Raw genomic sequence first — 23,008 nt, forward strand, 5'->3', positions numbered from 1 at the left:
AGGAAGATCCCACATGCTGCAGGGCAACTAAGCCCATGCACCACAACTACTGAGCCTGTGCTCTAGAGCCCGCGAGCCACAGCTACTGAGCCCGCGTGCCACAACTACAGAAGCGCGCGCACCAAGAGCCTGTGCTCCGCAACAAGAGAAGCCACCGCAGTGAGAAGCCCATGCACCGCAACGGAGAGTAGCCCCCACTCACCGCAACTAGAGAAAGCCTGCGTGCAGCAACGAAGACCCAACGCAGCCAAAAATAAATTAATTAAATAAATTTAAATTAAAAAAAAAGAAACCTCAACTTGTTGAGGTTGGCTGTTGTGTAAAAAGCATCCATAATTATCAGGAAGGAATATTAACATACTCCTTCCTCTCTTTTCCCATTCTATAGTAAATTTGCTAAAGAGTTTGTTTTGAAAAGTATAGTTATTTTTCACTGAAATGCATTATTTGTGTTAACATATGAGGGGTTTATTATTGTTCTTTTAAAATGAATGAATACATGTTTTTAAATTTCTGTTTAATTTCTAGTGTGGTAAATGTTTATAGTCATATACACACAAGCACAGCTCACAGTGTCCTCAATACCTTTCCAGCATGTCAGGGGCTCCTGAGAGGCAGAGTTTAACAATGACTGCTGCCCAACTTCTGCCCGGAATTAACGAGGCTCCTTGGAGAAATGGCCGCTTCCAGGCGTGGAGCAGGAAAAGTACAAGGTGAGTCCAGAGTATCTTGTTCCAGGAAGCAAGTAATTGCTCAAAAATGTAAAAGGACTTATCAAAATGACAGAAAAGCCAGCTTCAAGAGTCTCCCAGTGGCCAGATTTGGAAAAATGTAAGCATTAAAGGGAGCAATGATGTAACCCTAAGGAAAGCATGGGGAGGGAGGTGGGGAGGAGGAGATCTTTTCTCTCCCCCTCTGCTCTCCGCAGGGAGGTCAGGGTGGGGCTGAAAGTTCCAACCCTGTAATCACAGGAGGGTTCCTCTGGCCACCAGCCCCCATCCTGAAGCCTTGGGGGCTCACCAGCAGTCACCTCGTTACTTATAAAAAGTCGCTCATCACTCTGGAGAATCTGAGGCTCTTGTGTCAGGAACTTGGGACGGAAACCAAATGTTACCTCTCACCCGCTGCAGTCCCAGCAATCCACCCTGTCCTTGGGCTCATCAGGAAGAGGGTCTCACAGGGGCGGGACAGACCGATGTGGCCAAAGGTCAGAATTATTTTCCCCCCTGCCCACAATTTGGGGAGAACAGAGATGGGCTCTTCCTCGGAGCCAGGCCTGCCTGGAGGGGGCGTCGTGCACAAAGGTCCTGAGCCTGCCCGTTTCTTGGGGCACCTGTCCTCACAGGAGGAGTGGCCAAGGGGCCTGGTCGGACGCCAGGTGTGAACGCAGACAGCCATAGACCAGACGTCCCCCACCCTCCCTCCTAGGTCACACGGGGCCCCAGCCCACCATGCTCGATGGGAACAGGCTAAGGGTTCAGTTGTGCTCGGGACAGACGTGAGTGTCTTGTGCAGAAGCTGGACCGGTCAGCTGTCCCCGATGCAAATGCAAGGCTGACGGGAATGGACGTCGTGGAAGAAAGCTCAGAATTGGTGTTCAGATGTTTACAGACAGCTCGCTCTCCCTCTGAAGTCCTCCCAGAACACAGTGAAGAGGTTTTTTAAAGGCACAAATTCACGACTTTCAGTGATGGGGATGGCAGACCTGGAAAATCTAGTCCTGGTCTATTGGTACAAAAAACAAGAAGCAACACAGTTTACTCAGAAGAATAGCCCATGTTATGAGCTGATTGTCCCCGCTGCCACCCCAAATTCATCTATGGTGTTTTATTACGGCAACTTGCTATGGTCTGAATGTTTATGTCCCTCGAACATTCATATATTGAATCCTAGCCCCCATGTGATGGTTTTGGGGGGGACATCTTGGGAGGTCATGAGGGTAGAGCCCCCATGAATGGAATTAGTGTCCTTCTAACAGAGACCCCACAGGGCCTCCAGCCCTTCCTCCACGTGAGGACACAGGGAGAAGACGCCATCTATGAACGAGGAAGCTCTCACCACTGCACCTTGCTGACACCTTGATCTTGGATGTCCAGCCTCCAGGACTGAGAAGCAGACATCTGTTGTTTATAAGCCCCCAGTCTGTGGTACGTTGTTACAGCAGCCTGAACAGACTAAGACACAGCCCAAGCTGACTAAGCCCAGACGCTCAAGATTTGGCAACATCAGGTTCTGTAGAGAAAGTGAAGGTCACCACTGAAATAAGGAGGATCCTTTAATGGTCAGTTAAGAAGTTCTGACCCCTGAGGCCCCTCCGCAGCTCTGTGCCGCCCAGTGACTGCACCTTTCTTATCCCTGCAAAGACGGAGCTTGAGTCTCTGGAGGAGAAAAAGCAGAGGTTCCCTGGATGGAACCAGGTGCAGCTAACAGCAAGGCTCCCATCCTGACAACATGGCATCAGGGTGTCTCCCTTGTTCTCTGCTTGCAGCTCATCCCTCAGGCCACTTCCTCCTCACACCCCAGGGCTCCCAGCTAGTCCCCAGCTCTGCCAGCCCCCAAACTTGTCCTTCACGGCTCTTACCATGTCTAACTGTGTGTGTGTCTGTGTGATGTCCCACTATGCCCGCCTGCAGATGCCAGGGCCCTCCAGGAGGTCTGCTGTTTACATTCTGTCCTCAGTACTGTGGTCGGGGGGTTGGCACACAGCAAGACTCGATGAACCTTACTGAGTGGATGAGTGGTTGGAGGCCGGGGACTCAGTGCAGGTCGTGTGGAGGGAGAGCAGGGCTCGAGGGGCTGTGGACCAGAAGAGAGAGACAGGAACCAGGAGCTGAGAGTAACAAAAACAGGACGGGCAGTCAAACCCGGGAGGACCGTCCGTTCCAAAGCACTGGAAGCAAACTGCACAGAAATCCCAGAGCTGAGCACACAGAACTTGTAAGTCTTATGGGAGAAAAAACAAAAGCAACCAGGAGAGTTTAGACAGCTGGGTCGGGCCAGGTGTTGGAGAGGGTGTTGGAGAGGGTGTTGGAGAGGGTGTTGGGCTGTGCATGGCTGCAGGACAGGACAGCCTGGAGAGGGTCCAAGCACTACTTTAATCAAGCACAGGCCTCGCTTATGACTCTGCCGCTCTGCCTTCGGGCGCGTCACTCAAGGAGGTTCACGTGGGTCCTTGAGCTCATGCACGAAGATCCTCGCATTGGCGCTGCGGGTGGTGGCTGCTGCTTGGCGTCCACCACGGACCAGGCCATAGTGTGCGTGTTGAAAGCGACAAATCAGATGAACATGTAGCCTCACAGGTGGAGTGCTAAGAGGAAAAGTAAGAAACGTTTTCATAAAAATGCATGCTCGTAAAACAATAGCAGAAATTTTGCAAGAATGTGTTCAAGTAAAAAGACACATGGTAGAGAGGGGAGAGGGAGTGGGGAAAAGAGGATGAATGACAATAGCCAGAGAGCTCGCACACAGCAGGAGGGGTCATGTGGGGTAAAGTGAGCAGCATGATTAATTCAGCAGCTGGGGTCCTAGAAACAAAGGAGCAACCAACCAACCACACAACCAACTAAACCAACCAACAACACAGCCACTCAACCAGCCAGTCACACAACCAACCAGCCAACCACACAAGCAAATATGCAACCAACCACACAACACAACCACACAACAAACAGCACAACCAGACAACCCACCTCAACGAAGAAAAGAGTGAGCTACTCGATGTAGGTGGGTATTTGGTGCACCAGAGCCTCATAATTTGAAATGTGAAATCCGCACTTTGTAAAAATTGAAGTCCATGTGAGTGAAGGGCAAAAGAAAATAACGAAATTCATACTAGATTTTTTAAATGTCAAAAGATTCTGAGACTCCTGGCTATGCTAATACACACATAAATTTCTCTGCAGGGTTAATTATTATTTGCTGTGTTTGATTCACTTACAGCATGCCTGCAGCTTTGGGGTGTGTGAATGTGAGAATAAAATAGAATTTATTACAGTAAGTCACAGAGTGCAGTCTCCTGTCTAGAGACACAGAGGCCTAATCTGTTAGAAAATCTAGGCCAAGACGAATAGCAGAGCCTGTGCTGCTTCTCTTGCTGAGAACGTGCACGTGTGCCTCAGACCAGGGCTCACGCCGAGGCCCAGCTGCAGCCCAGGCTCTGCAGGGACAGCCTGGGAGCACGGAGAGCAGATGGTGTCTGGTTTCCTGGTTTGCAGCCTTCTCAGCGGCCTGATGTGACCGTGCCTGAAGGGAATCTGTAACTAACGGGAATTAAAACACCACATCGACCAAGTTGGCAAATTGTTGACTCTTTAAAATATGTTCCATCAGATGCCACTCATGTTTTCAATATGCATTCTCTTTTTTTTTATAAGATGTATGTTAGCTATGCATGTACCGTTTAGAATGAGGAAAAAATCAACCTTTATTCATAAAATTACTAATCGGCATTGAAAAGGGAACTCGGGGACCCACACTTCAGTACATGAACAAGAGGGAAGAAGTCAGACGTTGCAGAGACATCTTGGTGAGACGCTCCGGAGACCCCACACGAGCTGGGTGGCTGCAGCCGAGCTGCATTCTGGGGCAGGCGGTGTCGTTCCTGAGTTTTCTCAGCAGTTTGTCTTCTGCTTTCCCCTCTCTCCCAACTTGCAGAGGTTTGCTTTGTGCCCCAGAGATTTTTCCTGCCCTTGCTCTGTGGTAACCCTGTGGTAGAGCCTGGGAGGGGCCTTGTCGGAGGGGAGGGGACGCAGGGGACATGGGTGGGTGTGGGTGGCCGAGAGAGCCAGGAAGAGCTGGAGGCGTGTCTGGAGACCCAGCAGCCAGCGTGCCCTGCGGCCCGGCTCCTCCGTGGGCAGAGGGGCGGCACCGGGGCTGCAGGTGCAGCCTGAGCCTGGTCTCTGGAGGACGCTCGGTCATACACATTCATGCCCCGCAGGCCTTCACGAGGATCCCCAGTGCACAGGAAGTGCTTGTTGAGGATACAGGGGAGGGAAAACGCTTTTCTTCTCGGCTCCCGGGTTCTGCGCTGGGGCCTGGAAGCTAAACCTGCAAAAGACAGATTGACAAGAGGAAACAAACAGTCTCCTAAGAGGTGATCACACACACACACACACACATACACACACGTGCATGCACGCACAAACACGCACACACACGCACATGCACACACACCCACGCGCACACGCACACAGACATGCACACACAGACACAAACATGCACACAGATACATGCACGCTGATGACACAGACACACGCAGATGCACAGAGAGACACTCAGATGCGTGCACACATGCACATACGCAGACACACACACACTCGGGAAAATCCAGTGGTGAGGAGCTCAGAGGGGTGGTTAGAACTCGACTCATTTGAGCAAAGCACAGGGGATTTGCAGAGAAGTGACAAGACAAGGAAAGGGCAGCAACCTGCGACGGAGAGCCTATGGGGAAACAAGTGCAGATAAGGAGGGCGTATGTTTGCCGTATAGATTCCTCTGTGCCTCCCTGGGCTGGAGAGAGTCTGGATGTGTCTCCAGGGATGAAGAGTCTAGGAGGCGTCCTCTTCCTGCTATGGGGGTGGAAGACACATTACAAGTGGACATTTCTGTCCTGCTTCTAGGAAAGTGGGGGCAGGGAGCCACTGCTCCCCAGTCGCCTTCAGCTCACAATGGCCCTCGTGCCAAAGAAACCAGTGCTGGGGGGTGGGGGGAGGCGTGTTCTGCCCCTGGGTCTCCTGGCTCCTCCTGGGCTCTCCTGGGGTGGGGGGGCAGGCTGGCCGTGGGGTCCTGGGCAGTAAGTCTGCACCGCCCAGCATTCCCTGAAGGCCTTTCAAGAAGCCCAGAGGACTTTGGGCAAAAGACAGAAACTTAAGATAAAAGTAATATATCTTCTGGGAAAACCAAACTACAAGGGGAGCCTCTTGGAAAAGCAGGAGTCTGCGCTGTCAGAGAGACGAGTGAGGCTTTGTGCAGATCGTTCTGACTGGATGTAGGCAGGACCAGGGGAGCCTTGCAGGAGGAGGCGTGGGGATCAGAAACAGGAGGGAAGGCCTCCCCCATGAGAGGATAGGAATTAGGTCAGCAAAGGCGATGAGGTGAGAGGCTGCGGCTCCCTTGATGGAATTAAAACAAGTGCAGAGGGCTTCCTTGGTGGCACAGTGGTTAAGAATCCACCTGCCAACGCAGGGGACACGGGTTCAAGCCCTGGTCCGGGAAGATCCCACATGCCGCGGAGGAACTAAACCCGTGCACCACAACTACTGAGCCTGTGCTGTAGAGCCAGCGGGCCAACACTACTGAAGCCCGTGTGCCTAGAGCCCGTGCTCCGCAGGAAGAGAAGCCACTGCAATGAGAAGCCCGCGCACCGCAAGGAAGAGTAGCCCCGCTCGCTGCAACTAGAGAAAGCCCGCGCACAGCAACAAAGACCCAACGCAGCCAAAAAGTAAATAAATAAATTTATTTTTTTTTAAAGTGCAGACACGACACCCTCCCCGTACAATTAATCAGACAATATTATTAAATTATCGTTTGAATAATCTTTGAAAAAAGGTCTTGAGATGTAGGATGCTTTAAGGGTCAAACTATTAACCTTTTACCAAGTAATTAAGGCCATCAAGTTATAACTGTATGTAAATGTAATGGTGCTTTGCATCCATTTCCTCCAAGATTAGACTTGGGGGTTTCTTCTTTTTTTTTTAATTTTAAATTTTGAAAGTGATGCCTGTCAACCCTGTTATATTTACCCAAGGGATGTACTGAACAGCCCATCCTTTTTGTCCTTGTTAACTACAAACACATTTAGACCATGCTGAGGCCTCTTTCCTTCACAAGAATTAATTCCAGGAAACTTGAAACTGAACTCTTGGTCAGGCTCCAGCAGATGGCCCACCAGCGTCCAGCGGTGTATCTGTTTTAATGTAAAACCACAGAGTGGAGCAGATGTTCGTCCCCTGCCTCCCCTATCAGGGGTTGAGGAAACGTCAGCCACACCCAGAAACGAGGAGCTGGGGCGGCCTCGGGGGAGTGACAAGGGTGACAGGGGCAGACGTCAGGCCAGACCCTGAGCACGGTGGAAGACGTGAATGGACTGTCCTGCAGGGCCTTGTCCAGTTTCACATTTCCCTCAAACGCTCACTCCTGACCCTGGAAGCACTTGCTTTGAAGTCTTGGTTGAAACAAAACTGGGATTTTTAAGAAAAGTACAAATAACACAATTTCCGGTACTTTAAAATGTGAACTGTATTTAAGCTTTTATAGGCTTTTGTCAAGATCAGATTGCAAGGATTTCAGTCCCAGCCACACCCAAAGTGAAAGAAAAGATCCTGTCCTGTTTCCAAGGAACCAGTGGCCGGATGGGGTGAGGGTTCTGTCCTGGGTGCCTCGCCCTCTTCCCTGGGGCCTCCTCTTCCCTGGAGGCCTTCCTCACCCTTCATTGTTACCACAAACAAAATGAAACGAAATACCGGAAATAGAGGCCAGGATGGAACGAAGGCTGCAGAGCACCAATTCCATGGAGCTCAGAAATCACGTGCTCTGTTTACACTCACAAGAGGAGAGCGAATCTCTTCTATCGAGAAACCTCGTTCACGCTTGTTTCTTGGGTTGGGTTTGGTAGTTTTTCAGGATCACAAGCAAGAAAACATTACGTAGAGAGAACCAGTCACATATCTAGGATGTTTGCACACATTACTTCAAAGGTGGGGGGCTTACATGGAAGGAGGCAAGTCACCCGGACCAGGACGTCTGGCTGGTACTTGGGAGCAGGGAGGGGCGGGGAGGGGGCAGAGTGGGGCAGGGAGGGGGCAGAGTGGGGCAGGGAGGGGCAGTCTGGGTGCCGACCAGGGCGGGATGTTCCTTAGAGCCTGCGTCCAAGGGGCTGCAGTTGGCCAGGGGGGGTTGCATGTCAGTGGCTCCCGGGAGGAACTGGAAATGAAAAGTTCAGCTGAAATACAAAGAATTCACATTTTTGGTATTAAAAGATAGCATCTGCTCCCATTTCGTGGCACTCACCCTATACAGGCTCTTCGTTTACGTGGAGCATCGTTCAAGAATCTGTGACTAAACACCCAGCTCTGCACCTACTCCTCTGTGTCCAGGACGGCCACTGGGGCTCGTCCTACAAAGGTGCTCAGAGGGCTTCCCGGCCAAGGCACAGAGGACGTGCCCCTCAGGTGTTAGTTATCATCGTTCTTCTAAGCGTCTTGGAACCTCAGCCGGAGACATAGGGTCAAGAAATAGGACATGTAATTAGGGGCAGACAGCCAAGGAATTCAGAGCCGGGGTTATTTATTTATTTATTTTGCGGTACGCGGGCCTCTCACTGTCGTGGCCTCTCCCTCTGCGGATCACAGGCTCCGGACGCGCAGGCTTAGCGGCCGTGGCTCACGGGCCCAGCCGCTCCGCGGCATGTGGGATCTTCCTGGACCGGGGCATGAACCCACGTCCCCTGCATCGGCAGGAGGACCCTCAACCACTGCGCCACCAGGGAAGCCCCAGAGCTAGGGTTATTTCTAAGCCCAGCGCCTGGGTCGGTCACTTTCGCGGTAGCCCCTTCAGCTCATGCGATGACCCCCCACCATGCCCATGACAGGCGGGTTATTTGATACTTCGTGTGTGCTGAGCTGTATGTAGCCCAGAGGCTCTGAATTAAATTCTTAGTGCAAAGTGCTTTTCAAACCGTCGCTTCCTGTGTCTCTGTTTCAGTTCTTCTAGGAAGCTGTTTTATCCAATAAGATAGATTGGAGTTTTCAGCCTGGAAGAGGGAGCAAGGTGACCACGCCACAGAGACGCCAGGGTGGAAACGGCAGGGGTGGAGCCCCGGCCGGCCCTAGATGGAGCCGGGTTCCAGGAGGAGAGAGAATTTATGAACCTGTGAGATGCCCGCGAGCGCCTGGGCCCAGAGGTGAGTCCCTGGGAGAGCTCGGCCTGTGTCACGCCTTTCACCCGGAACAAGACAGGCAGAGAAGTGACAGCAGGGGGACAGCGTGTAGCTTCCGAGGGTGGGAACGGTGGTGGGTGAGTGGGTGAGGGGCTCCGGCGCAGGCTCTGGGCTGAGTCTCGGGTGGAGGTGAGCGTGCAGCCCTCTGGGAGGGGGACACGGGGTGGGGGGCTGGGAGAGAAGAGAGCTTTCCCTGCCTTTGCTGCTGCTTAATCAGCTTCAGCTCAAAGTGAAGTTATGTCCCAGAGGCCCTTCGGTGGGACACGTGCTGGTTTCCTTCAGCCTCGTGCCTGATGGGTGATTCTTCGTAGGGGGGGGGGGGGTGGTGGCAGGAGGACCCAGGCCGTGGGTATGCCCACCGTGCCGGGGCTCCGGGGGGCCTCAGAAGGGTGCGGCCAGCCCGGCGGCTCCGCTGGCGTCAGCGCCTGGGGAGGGAGGGAGGCTGGAGCCCCTGAGGACCACAGTGACTGGGCTGCAGAAGCAGGAGTGTGGGTTCAAAGTCGCCTCATCGCCGAGCGCTGTGTGCGGGCCGGTCGGTCGGAGCCCCGGTGTGCAGAGTTCACACGGACGCCTGTGGGACTGAGCCCAGGGCTCCGTCCTCGAGCCGGATGAAGGGGACAGAATCTGTGCGGTGTCCTGGACGCGAGTCAGTGCCGGGAGGGCCACGTTCTGGGGACCAGGTGACTTTTCTGCGGGAGGAAAGGTTAACAAAGCGTCGGGGCCGCGCGGGCGCCTCCGACCCAGGTGTGTTGCTGCGTGTTCCCTCTCGGGCGGTGGCCAAGCGCCCCGGGTGTTCGCCAAGCGTGTTGCTGGGACCGGACACGGCCCCGTGGGTGGGGCCCACGCGGGAGCGCGCGCTCTCTCTGTCTCTGCTCTGGAGGCCGGGGTCCGGGGGTCACGGTGCCGGCAGGGGACCTCCCCGGGGGCTGTCGGCCGCAGACCCCTCCCTGCCCCCGCTCCCTGTGTCGCTGTCCGCCTGTCACTGGATTAGGACCCGCCGCCAGGACCCCCTCTAACTCGAGCGCAGGTATAAAGACCCCTCCCCGCATAGGGTCACGTTCACGGTGCGGGGGCAGGACCCCCACGGCTCTGGGGGACACAATTCAACCCCCAACAGTAATAAGACAGTTCCTGAGCTTGGAGGACGTGCGCAGGACGGGGTCAGCGGCCGAGCCCCTCGCGGGTCATCACAGCCCCGCTGGGAGGTGGGCCCCACTCTGCCCTCCTTTCTCGGAAAGGGGTTTGGGAGCGGGGGCCCTGGGACTGCAGGCCAGAGTCAAAGCCCGTCCCCCTTGGCCTCTGGGCCCCGGGGTCCCGTGAGTAAATTGTGTCCGAGATGGAGTCTTAGTTCATTTCCAGGCCTACCACCTAGGAGACTGTTGTTTATCATTTTGCCTCTGAAGATACTGGCCATCCACCAGCTCTGTGGCTTGAGGAGGAGGGGCCCGGGGCCCCAGAGTTGTGAGGCCGCCCTCACAGTCAGGACTCAGAAATCGACCTCAGTCGGGCTCAGGCTTTGTGCATCTGAAACGTCGCCTTTTGAGAATTGCTTCGTGAGCAGGCAACTCGAAACGTTGGGTTTTCAACATGTAAACGCAGTTTGGTTTTGAATCCATTTGTGATCTTATGAGAAGAGACCTTACGATTACAAAGCCCTTTCTTGTAACTTCAGGTCCAGCCTGTGAAGTGAATTTCTCTTTCTTGGTAGCAGCCTTTGGGGTTAAGAGAATCCGCTAATCAGAAGTGAGACATTTAGTAGAACTAGCTGTCCTTTTTATTTATTTATTTTTGGCTGCGTTGGGTCTTTGGTGCTGCACGCGAGCTTTCTCTAGTTGAGGTGAGCAGGGGCTACTCTTCATTGCAGAGCACAGGCTCTAGGCACGCAGGCTTCAGTAGTTGTGGCTTGCAGGCTCTAGAGTGCAGGCTCAGTAGTTGTGGCACACGGGTTTCGTTGTTCCACGGCATGTGGGATCTTCTCGGACCAGGACTCGAACCCGTGTCCCCTGCATTGGCAGGCAGATTCTTAACCACTGCGCCACCAGGGAAGCCCTGAACTAGCTATTCTAAGAAGCCATCCCGGTCGTGTGAGAACTTTGGAAGCTGGTTTCCAGGAGGTGGTGGGTAAGCCAGCTGGGGGTTGGTTGGTTGGTTGGTTTTGGGGGTGGGGACCTGGGTCATCAGGGAAGAGTTCTTTGGAGAAGGTGATTCCCATCTTCCCGTGCGTCCTGGCCTCTGCTCTGGACCAGACTGCACCCCAGTCACTGGACCAGCCCCCTGACCTTCTGTGATGTTATGATAAAAAGTACATGCTTGCTCTTCATGCCCAGCTCCTGGCCAGAGCTCCCAAACCTCTCTGATTTCCTAAGCAATGAAAGTGCCAGGAGCATCTTTTGCTCTGGTATTTGGTCTTTTTCCCCACTTCCTGACACAGAGCCCCTAACCCCCCTGGGGTTTCCTGGGTGATGGGAGCATGTTTGTCCAAACGAGGCAGCTCTGGGTGGTCCTGGACAGGGCTGGTCACCAGGAGGACCAAGCCATGGTCAGAGGCTTGGGACTTCCAGCCCCACCCTCGTTCTCCTCGGAGAAGAGAGGGCTGGAGATTGAGTTAATGACGGATCGCGCCCTCGTAACATGATGGAGCCTCCGTCAAACTCCCAGTAACGGGAGACTTGGGAGCTCCCAGGCCGGGGCGCATGTCCCTGTGCTGGGGGCTCAGAACCCAGGGAAGCACGCCCATCGGCTCCTTACATGATAAGAATTTGATAAAGGACACAGATGAACAGCCAGAAAATAGGGCACAGAGCACGAGATCTCGGGGTCCCTGGGAGCTCCTGTCCCCATGGAGTTGGGGTGCATCACCCCCAGCCTACAAACTCGGGGTCAACCTGTGACTTTACCAGGTGCTTACTTGTAACAACTGCTGAGGTCTGAATGTGTGTGTCCCCCCAAATCCATGAATCTGAGACCCTAACCCCCATGTGTTTTGGGGGGCTCTTGGGGGCAGTGAGGTCTTGAGTGTGGGGCCCAGGTGAACAGGGTCCGTGCTCTGATGGCAGACACGGGTGAGCTGTGTCTCCTCCATCCCCGCGTGGGGACATCCACGACCTGGACAAGGCCCCACCTACACGCCGACGCTCTGATCTCGGACCTGCGCCTCTAGGACCGAGAGGGGGCGTGTCGTGGGGTTTCTGCCACAGCCCCCCCCCGTCCTCTCTCTCCTGCAGCAGGTGGGCTGCTCCTTGGGGCTCCTCCACCCTCCGCTCTCTGCCACCTCCCACCTCACAGGCCAGGACCTTCAGGGGGCTCCCCAGCACCCCCCGGCCTCCTGCTGACCCTGCCCCCGCCCCGTCTGCTCTTCCTGGGGGCCCGGCTCCCTCTGCTGAGGCGCTGGTGCACGTGAGGCCTGACTCACAAGCACGCACCTCAGGAATGGAGAATGCTTTCATCCCGGCAAAGGGACCTGGGAGACCCTTCTTGCCATGGGTGTTCTGTCATCCTGCCTGTTTCCACCCGTCCCGCCCGACCCAGCTCTTAGGTCTCCTGCATCTACTGGAAGTGGCAGTTTCTAGACCCCATGGAGTAAATCTGTTTTGAGGGGGTATTTTTTCTTTTCAGCTTTATTGACATACAACACGCGAATTTAAGGTGTACAGTGTGATGTATACTGTGAACTGAGTACTGCACTAGGGTTAGTTAGTTCCCCCAGCCCTCACATCATCACCCTTTTCCTGTGGTGAGAACGTTTAAGATCTGCTGTCTTAGCGACTTGCAAGTGTACAATACAGTATTAGTCATACAATCACCACGCTGGACATTAGATCCCAGAACTTACTTGCCTTCTAACTGGAAGCTTGTGCCCTTTGACCAACGTCTCCCCATCGCCCCACCCCCAGCCCCTGGCAACCGCCATGCTACTCTCTGCTTCCATGAGTTTGACTTTTTTAGATGCCACGTATAAGTGAGATCATATGGTATTTCTCTTTCTGTGTCTGACTTGTTTTACTTAGCATAATGTCCTCAAGGTCCATTTATATTGTTGCAGATGGCAGGATTTCCTTGTTTTTTATGAGTAAACAATGTTCCTCTATCTATCTATCTATCATCTATCTACCATCTATCTATCTCTATCGTCTATCTAATCTATCATCTATCTATCATCTAATCTATCTATCATCTATCTATTATCTGTCTCTCATATTTTCTTTATCCGTGCATCTGTCAGTGGACACCTAGGTTGTTTCCATGTCTTGGCTATTGTAAATAGTGCTGCTATGAACATGGAGGTGCAGATATCTTTTCAAGTTAGTGTTTGCATTTTCTTTGGATAAGTACCCAGAAGTAGATTTACTGGATCACACAGTAGTGGAGGGCAGCATAGAGGTCGTGTAGAAATGTGTCGACTGCAACCACGTGGGCTCTTCTGGTCTCACCGAGCAGTTGAGGAACAGGTGGTGGTGTTGGTTCGTCTCCTCAACAGCATCACTGGAAAGCCAAACTCTTGGTGGATTTCTGCTCCTCCATCTTTCATATGTTGGCTCTTGCTTGGTGCTTCGTGGTCACAGGGGCTAAAGGGTTCGTTTCAGGGAAGAAGGGGGGCTTAGATATTGAGTAAGGCGGTGAGGAGCATCCAGGTCACAGGACGTGATGCCCATAAACTCACACGTGGCCTCGCCCCATCACACGTGAAGAGCCAAAGGGCCACCTCACAGCTCACAGGCTCTCAGCCTGCCCTTCTCCCAGCCCTACTCAGCTTGGAGGAAGACCACTCATTTCTGTCGGCGGTTTCCAGCCCACAGTGCACGTGGTTTGGACAAAGACAATGGCCAAGCATTTTGAGAACCTTCTGGTACAAGATCCCGTGCAGTCACTTCTTTGCCGTTTCAACTATAAGGATCCTTATCGTCTCTGCTTTACTCCCATTGACTCCGTATGGTGAAAGAGCTTATCCACGAAACTGATTTTTAAAAATTGTAATGGCATTGTGGGGTTGCGGGGTGTACCATCTGTTTCTTCATGAGATAGCAGCAAACTGGCCTCTACACAAGTTATCCCCGTTTACATTCCCACCAGCAACATCCAGAAGTCCTGGTTGACCTGCGTCCCCTCAGTGTGTCTCAGCGTTTCCTATCTCAACACCATTAACGTTTGGAGCTGGATAATCCTTTGGGGGGATGCTGTCCTGTGCACTGCACGGTGTTAAGCCCCATCCCTGGCCTCTACCCACCAAATGCCAGCAGCACCCCTAGTTCTGACAACCAAAAATGACCCCAGACACTGCCAAATATCCCCCCTGGGGTAAAAATCACCCCACTTGAGAACCACTGATGTACTTAATCTTTGTCAATTTCATGTAAATAACATCCTTATCTTAATTTGCATCTCTCAATTTACCAGGGAGGTTGAGCCTCCTTTCTGACTTTTGGCCATTGTGTTCCTCTTTTGTGAATTTTCTGTTCATAACTTTTGCCCATTTTTCTATTGGGTTGTTTGGTTTATTCTTACTGATATATATATTCTTTAAGTATTTTGGATACTTATCTTTTGTTAGTTATTCCAATGATCTTTCTGCACCAAAATGATGTTCATACATTTATCCTTATAACGATAGGAAATATAAAGCCTCTTGAATAAACCTCCATACATTTTTAAGTAGATGGGCTTTAAGAATCTTTGGATGATTTGAGCTTTCACTTTCTTTTAGTCTTAAGTAAGATGAGTGAACTTTTAAAAATTTCTTTGTGGGGGACTTCCCTGGTGGCACAGTGGTTAAGACTCTGCCTGCCAATGCAGGGGACACGAGTTCAATCCCTGGTCCGGGAAGATCCCACATGCTGCAGAGCAACTAAGCCCGTGTGCCACAACTACTGAGCCCTCGCACCCTAGAACCCGGGCTCCGCAACAAGAGAAGCCACCGGATTGAGAAGCCCGCGCACCCCAACGAAGAGTAGCCCCCGCTTGCCGCAACTAGAGAAAGCCCGCGTGCAGCAATGAAGCCCCAACGCAGCCAAAAAGAAATTAACTTTGAAAATATTTTCTTTCTGGCTTTGGCATTATTAAAATTTTTTACTCAAGCTGTGCTGCTAATCAGGAATTGTTGTCAAAACTTTGCATGAAATCAATCACAGGTTTGAGAAAAATTATCTTGAGACTTTTTCTCTGAAAACATTAACTAATGAAAGGTATTAACTCTGAACTGTTGAGTATTTTTCTCTCTGTAAGGATTGGTGGGGTTTTTAAATGAATTTCTTTTATTCCTTTCAACAAAGGTTGATTGAGGATGAGGCAGGACACCATAGATACTATCACGTTGAACAAAACAGTCTCCACTTGAGCAGTTTGTGATTAGTTGGGAAAATAAGACACTGGTGCAAATCACCAGACCATCAGAATTTAATACCTCCTAAAAAACAAAAACAAAACAAAAAAAACCTCGCAGCCGGATGGGTTTATCCGGCAGCCGGCTCTCTGCCGGTGCACTAGGTGGCGGTTAGGGTCTCCGTCCCAAAGAGCACCCTGGTCGTGGAGGAAATCAGAGCGTGTGTCCAGGGAAGCAGGGCTTACTCTTCTGGCTTGATGCTGCAGAGAGTTTAAAGAAGCAGAGAACCCCGATCTAGCCCTTAAAGAACAGGCAGAATTTCTTTGGGGATAAGAGAGGGGTGGGCTTTCTGGAGCTTAGCGCACAGCTTTGAACATCTGCCTCAGAAATCAGCGCGACCCTGAGCTGGGCGAAGGCCCCCTGGCGGGACGTGCCCTGGAGCAGCGCCTGCTGTGGTGCCCCAGCTCCCTCGAGAACCCCTACATCACCTCCCACGAGACCATCGCAAAAAATTAGTCAGTACCTATAAAACCCAAAATTCTTGGGTGATTTTTAAGAGAACTGCAAAAAATGCATTAGTCATCCCCCCCATGAAAACTCGTTTGCCAGTTTTTATCCGGTGGAGGAAGCTGCAGCCTTTGGGGTGTTGCTGGCGGGGGGTCCCCTAGGCAGTGAGGGAGGGTGGTCTAGGCTCTCTCGCTCTCTCTCTCTCTCCCACCCTCTCTTTTTCTTTCGCTCTTCCTCAGTCTTTTATTTAGAACCTGCAGACAAAAAAAAAAAAAACTGCGTGCCCCGCTGGCTCTATTTCAGCGTGCTGGGTACAGCATCATGGGGTCAGTCCCGCCCTGGGCTGCGTGGGGGGCGGGAGGGGGGACCTGAGACGGTGCCACCTCTGTGCGGAAAGGGGAGAGGTGTTGAGCCCCCCGCCGGTGTGACCCGGGCCGGCAGACGTGTTAAGTCCACCTCGGAGATGAGAACGACCCAGGAGCAGAAACTAAAAGGAATCAGGGGAGTTTGCGGGGGGAGTGAGTGTTATTATTTCGGTTTTGTTTTTCTTTTCGAGGAGAAATACCAGATGAGAGTCCCTTTATTTCACACGTTGGCCTGATCCTGAAACGGATGAAAGGCGTGGGCGTTTCTGGTACTTTTCCAGGCACTTCCCTTTCGCTGCACCGGCTTCCCACCTCTTCAGTGCGTTTGTCACAAACGTAATTACCAGGGTGGAGATTTTGGAGCTTTGAAAGAACTTCCAGAACTTTGGAACTGTAGAGCTGCTCAAGCCATTTTGTGACACCCCCATGGCTGCAGAGTGGGAGTCGGCTCGGGGCGCTCCGCAAGTCTGCGGGGGCGGGGGGGAGGTGGCAGCTTTAACGCTCTGCTTGCCCCCCACGTGACCGGCCCTCAGCGCCCCAGAACCCGCCCTGGTGAAGCACACCGTCTGCCCTGACCGCGGCTGGATAAACAAGCTGTGCTCCTTCCGTACAACGAACGGAATGTCATTCAGCTTTAGAAAGAGGAAACGCCGGCACCTGCTACGACATGGATGAGCCCTGAGGAGGTCCACTTAGTGAAAGAAGCCAGAACGAAGGACAGACACTGTGTGATCCCACTTACGTGAGGCAACCAGAGGAATCAAACTGAGAGACACAAAGTGGATGGGGGTCCAGGGACTGGGGTGGGGGTTGTGTTCAGTGGGGCAGAGTCAGTTTGGGAAGATGAGAAAGTTCTGGAGATGACGGTGGGGATGCCACCAAGCATCCCCGAGCAGTGGTTAAGCTGGTGGATTTTCTGTGATGCGTGTTTTCTGACAATTAAGAAACAGCCCCTTCCCAGATGTCTCCTCCACTGGCAGGCAACGTGTGCCTGTGTGTGTGTGTGTGTGTGTGTGTGCACATCTGTGTAGTGTGTGTGTGTTGTATGTGGCGTGTGTGTTATATGTGGTGTGTGTTGTATGTGGTGTGTGTGTTGTGTGTGCTGTGTGGTATGTGATGAGGTCGGAGGGCTAGAATCATGAGTATAGGACCAGCCTTGGCGGCTGCTCCCCCAATCCCTCCCAGCTGCAGTGTGTGTTGTGTGTGGCGTGTGTGTTGTATGTGGTGTGTTGTTGTGTGTGCTGTGCAGTGTGTGTATTGTGTGCTGTGTGGTATGCGGTGAGGTCGGAGGGCTAGAATCATGAGTATAGGACCAGCCTTAGCGGCTGCCCCCCCAATCCCTCCCAGCTGTAGGGGGAGCTTGGACGGCTAAAGCCCGTGCACATCCCTCCCAGTCACGGTCAGGGTCAGTGTCTGCCGTGCCCCCGCCACCCCCCCATCCCTACCCCAGGCCAAGCCCAGCTGTCCAGGCTCTGGTCCCATCCCCGGCCTCTGTCTGCCCCCCCGACCACCTGAGTGGTCCCAACAACCCCGTGGGGTCCAGACATTTGGAGGTCACCGAGGACCTGCAGAGGCAGAGGTGACGGGGAGGCGGGGGAGGCACGGTCCGGCAGGGATCGGGTCTGTCTGTGTCCGTCAGCAGCAGGTCTGTGCGCAGCGCTGCTTCCGCCACTGCTCCTGGCCCCACAGGCTGTTCGCAGAGCAGTCAGTTGGCGTCCACACACCTCCCTACCGTCCTGACAAAGCCCGAGCGCAGCTGAGGGGACGGACCAGCGGGCATTACAGCCGCCATGCGGACAGAGGCACGCTGGCTGGTGGAGGCTGGTCCGTGGCTCCGGGTGTCTTCCTGTCGTCCTGTCTGTCCCCGCACACCTGTCTCTGCCCAGCGAGAGCGTGAGGCTCTGGAGTCCCCATCCCACCTGGGCTGTCCCCTCAGTACTGCCAAACAGATCATCACCTCGCCCGGCGGGCTCGCCGCTCGCTGACTGTCTCGGAAGCAAATCTGGGCTTGGGGTCAAGTAACCCGAGTCTTGATCCCCATGTGAACGGACTTTGTGTGGCGTCGAGTCCTCCTGAGGGACGGGCAGCTGCCTGGATGGAGCTCCGCATCCACCTAGTCTGTCTCATTGGATCCTCCCATCCACCCTGCAGGGACGGGGCCTGGCTTTGTCCCCTGAGGCTCGGCCAAGGGCAGAACCAGGTCCTGTCAGCACTAGGGAGTGTCCAGGGCACCATGGGGTCTCGGTCTGCCCTGCTGCACTGCCCACTGCCCCACCCCCAGCCGCTGGGACAGGGATGCTGCCCCTTCCTTTCTCCGATGAGGGGCCGGCAGTCGGCTGGTGTAGAGGCTGGCATGGAGGCTGGCAGGGGTGAGGACCACGTTCCCAGGCCTGACGGGCAGGAGGGCTCCAGAAAGGCGGCTGAGGGTCTTTCCCTCGATCTGTGCTGAAATCCTCAATATTTGGCTCTGGGGAGAATCTCAGAAAGTGGGCTTTTCTAAAATGTCACAATTTCTAAGCAGACTCAGACCTCCAGGTGTTTGCACCTTGAACCCTGCAGACAATGCTGTGCAGGCCACCCTCATTCTTCATTAAAACAACTTTAAGACAGGTGGGCCACTTTCCTGGAGGACACTGCTGTCGGAACAGGGCCACAGGGGACGCAGGAACAACCACACATTTGACCCGTGTGTGAAAGGGGCAACGAGGCAAGAGGTGCGTCCCCACGTAGAAGGGACGCAAGTGGAATAAACCAACTTTCCTCACTAGGTGGACGTGAACTTTTTTAAACCAACATGACTGTGATTTTATGGGACAGAAAAGTCTGGACCACTTTTTTGAAATGGCATTTGTGCCACAAACCTTGGAAGACCATGGCTTCTTAGCCCAAGTGAAAATGACATTTTGTAAGAGAAATCACACCTGGGGACACGTGCACCCCAAGGTGAAGAGAACACGTAAGGCGCGGATCCTGGAGACCTTGGAATCAGGCTTAACGTCCCGCGCCACACAGAAGTGGGCTGTACACACGCCTGCCAAGTGAGGGAGTCCCTGTCTAAAGGCCTGGTCTGTGTTACTTTTAACATGTTTGTTGGAGACACAATTCAGAGGCTTTTTGTGCCGCCGTCACTATGGTGAACTTCAGAGCATTTTCACTTCCCCCAAGAGAAACCCCACACCTCTCAGCCCTCGCCGTCCACCACCCTGCGCTCTCAGCCCTCGTTCACTGTCCGTCTTTGGACACTTCACGTAAACGTGCTCACACATGTGTGGTCCTTTGTGACTGGCTGCTTTCACTCAGTGTGCCTTCGAGGTCCATCGTGCTGGGGCCTGTGTCAGTGCGTCATTCCTTCTACGGCTGAATCCTATTCCATTGTACGAATACCTGACGTTTCAGTTTGTAAAGCATTGGTATTAATACTTCTTTAAATGATTGATAGAATCCATTCATCAGCTGATAGCAATTCGGGTGTTTCCACTTTTGGCTGTTGTGAATATTGCTGCCGTGAACATTCGTGCACAAGTTGCGTGATCGTGTGCTTTCAGTTCTCTTGGGTGTACACCGGGAGTGGAACGGCTGAGTCTAAAGTAACTCTGTGTTTAACTTTTGGGGGACCTGCTGCACTTTTCCAAAGTGGCTGCAGCATTTTATGTTCACATCAACAACATGTGTGATTTCTTTGAATTTTCGTCTCAGTGGCTTCTGCCAGCACTTGATGTTATGTCTCTTTGCTCATAGCCACTTAGTGTATCTGGAGTGATACCCCATTGTGGTTTTGATTTGCATTTCCTGGTGGCTAATGAAGTTGGACATCTTTTCATGTGCTTGTTGGCCCTTTGTGTGTCTTCTTTGGAGACTCATCCATTCAAATCCCTCCCTAATTTTTAATTGGGTTATTTGTCTTATTGTTGAGTTGTCAGAGTTCTTTATATATTTTGGATACCAGTCCCTCATCAGATACATGATTTGCAAATATCTTCTCCAATTCTGTAAGTCGTCTTCTTTCTTTGTTGATGGTGTCATTCACAACAACAAAGGTTTTCATTTTAATGTCATCTAATTTATCTATTTTTTGTTTGCTTGTGCTTTTGGCGTCATATCTAAGAAACCATTGGCACATCCAAGGTCATGTGAATTTACTCCTATGTTTTCTTCTGAGAGTTTTGGCCCTTACAATTAGGTGTGTGGTCCCTTTTTACTCGATTTTGGGTATAATGTGAGGAAGGGATGCAACTTAATTTTTTATATGTGAATATCCACTTGTGCTGGTACCATTTGTTTAAAAGACCATTCTTTCCCCTTTGAATTGTCTTGGCACCCTTGTCAAAAATCAGTTGACCATAAATATAAGGGTCAGGCTGAGGAAGTCTTCTTCTACTCCTGGTTTGGTAAGTGTTCTCTAATTGTCAAAGGATGTTGGATTTTGTCAAATGTTTTTTCTGCATCTATTGAAATGCTCACGTGGTTTTGTCCTTAGTCTATGAATTATATGGTGTATTACATTGATCGCTGTTAAACCAACCTTGCATTCCTGGGGTAAATCCCATTTAGTCATATTGCATAATCCTCTTTATATGTTGCTTTAATCTGTTAACTAGTGTTTGGTTAAGGACTTCTGCATCTATACTAATAAGGGACATTAGTCTGTAGTTTTCTTTTCTTGTGGTGTCTTTGCCTGGGTTTGGTATCAGGATAAAACTGTCCTATGGAACGAGTTGGGAAGTGTTCACTCCTCTCCTATGTTTTGGTAGAGTTTGTAAAGTAATTGGTATTAATACTTCTTTAAATGGTTGATAGAATTTTCCAGTGAAGCTCTCTGGTCTAGACTTTGGTAGAAAGTTTGTACATTGTTAATTTAATCATTTTACTTACTTTAAATCTATTCAGATTTTCTATTTCTATTTGAGTCAGTTTTGGTAGTTTGTGTTTTTCTGGGAATTTGACATTTTATTAAATTTTATTTAATAAATTTTATTTAATGACATTTTATTAAATTGACATATAATTGTTGATAATGTTCACTTATAATTCTTTTCTATTTTTATAGTATCATTATTTTTATAAGATGTTACCTCTTTCATTTCTGGTTTTGGTAATTTAGTCTTTCTTTTTTATTCCCTTAGTTAGGCTAGCTAAAGGACTGAATTTTTTTTTAATCTTTTCAAAGCAGCAACTTCTAGTTTTGTTGATTTCCCTAATGTTTTTCTATTCTACTATTTCATTTATTTCTGCTCTAATCTAACTTATTTCCTTCCTTCTGCTGTATCTGGGCTTAGTTTGCTCTTCTTTTTCTGTTTTTTTAAGGTGAAAATGTTAGGTTATTAATTTGAGATCTTTTTTAATATAGGCATTTATAGCTATAAAATTTCCCCTGAGCACTGCTTTAACTACATCCCATAAATTTTGTGTTTTCATTTTCATTCGTTGCAAGGCTTTTTAAATTTCCCTTGTGATTTATTCTTTGTCCCATTGGTTATTTTGGATCATGTTGTTTAATTTCCACATGTTTATGAATTTCCCAAATTTCCTTCTATTATTGATATCTAATTTAATTCCATTGTGCTCAGACAACATATTATGTATTTCAATCCCTTCAAATGTACTGAAGTTTATTTGGTGCATCATATGGTCAATCCTGGAGAATGTTTCATGTATACTTGAGAAGAATGTATATTCTGCCATTTTGGGTGGAGTTCTGTAGGTATCAGTTAAGTCTAGTTGGTTTAAAGTGTTATTCAAGTCTTCCATTTCCTTCTTGACCTTCTGCATATTTGTTCTATTAATTATTGAATGTGGAGTTCTGGATTCTCTAACAATTATTGTTGAATTGTCTGTTTCTCCCTTCAATTCTGTCCGTTTGTTTCATGTATTTTAAGGTTCCACTGTTAAGTGTATATAGGTTGATAATTGTTTTATCTTCCTTATGAATTGACCCTTTTATCATTATAAAATGTCCCTCCTTATCTCTAGTAACATTTCTGTTTTAAAGTCTATTTTTTCCCTGATGTTAATATAGTCTCTCCAGCTCTGTCATGGTTTGTTTCCATGGTACATCTTTTTCCACTCTGTTACTTTCAGGCAATTTGTACTTTTTGAATCTATACTGGATCTCCTATAGATATAGTATATATTTATGTAACCCAGCATACAGTGTAGATTCATATAAATATATGTAAATTTGTCTTTATCATATTTTTTGTTTCCCGTCTGATAATATCTGAAAATAAATCTTTTATTATTTTCCAATTGTATTGAGATATTATTGACACTCTGACTCTTGATTGAATTATCCAGTTGATTCACATTTAATGTTATTATTGGTATAAGTGGATTTACATCTGCCATTATGCTCATCGTTTTCTATATGTCTTTTTTGTTCCTTCATTTCTCCTTTACTGCCTTCTTTTGTATTAAGTAGATATTTCACGGTACAACAGGTTTTTTGTCTGTTTGTTTTGTTTCGTTTTGTTTTACTATATTTTGGAGTTATTTTCTTGGTGGTTGTTCTACAGCTTATAATACACATCTTAACATCAAAATCTGCTTCATATTTATACTAACCTAATACCACTGAAGTACAGAAATGTTACCCCAATAACATTATAGCTCCATTCCATAGACTTCTTTTTTGTGCTATTATTACCTCTATGTCACAAGCCCAACAATATAGTATTAAAATTATTATTTTATATAAACTTAATTTCTTAAAGAAGCTGAGAGAAGAAAAGAAAGCATATATAAATAAATGAAGTGTGTTATATTAAACTTCTTACTCACCATTTCTGATTCTCTTTATTTCCTCCCGTGGTTGTGGGCATGGGTTACCACCTCTGTCATGCCCTTTCTCTGATACAGCTTTATCCCTACCCACCTGCCGTGTCCTGC

General features: G+C 50.2%; 1 protein-coding gene across 3 annotated transcripts in view; it reads left to right on the forward strand.

Annotated features, from left to right (window-relative positions):
* ERICH1 (glutamate rich 1) overlaps nt 1–23,008 on the forward strand; it is a 116,847-nt gene that overhangs the window by 58,165 nt on the left and 35,674 nt on the right. For 2 of the 3 annotated variants that reach the window (XR_004524227.2, XR_012328968.1), the window contains exons 6-7: nt 594–713; nt 8,701–8,899. The gene's annotated coding sequence lies outside the window, so the exon portion shown is untranslated. Of the gene's footprint in view, nt 1–593; nt 714–8,700; nt 8,900–14,725; nt 22,370–23,008 lie in introns of those variants that run through there. The other variant, XR_012328969.1, reaches the window with a different exon arrangement.

Source organism: Tursiops truncatus, chromosome 21 (assembly GCF_011762595.2).
Source record: "Tursiops truncatus isolate mTurTru1 chromosome 21, mTurTru1.mat.Y, whole genome shotgun sequence".
Taxonomy (NCBI): Eukaryota; Metazoa; Chordata; class Mammalia; order Artiodactyla; family Delphinidae; genus Tursiops; species Tursiops truncatus.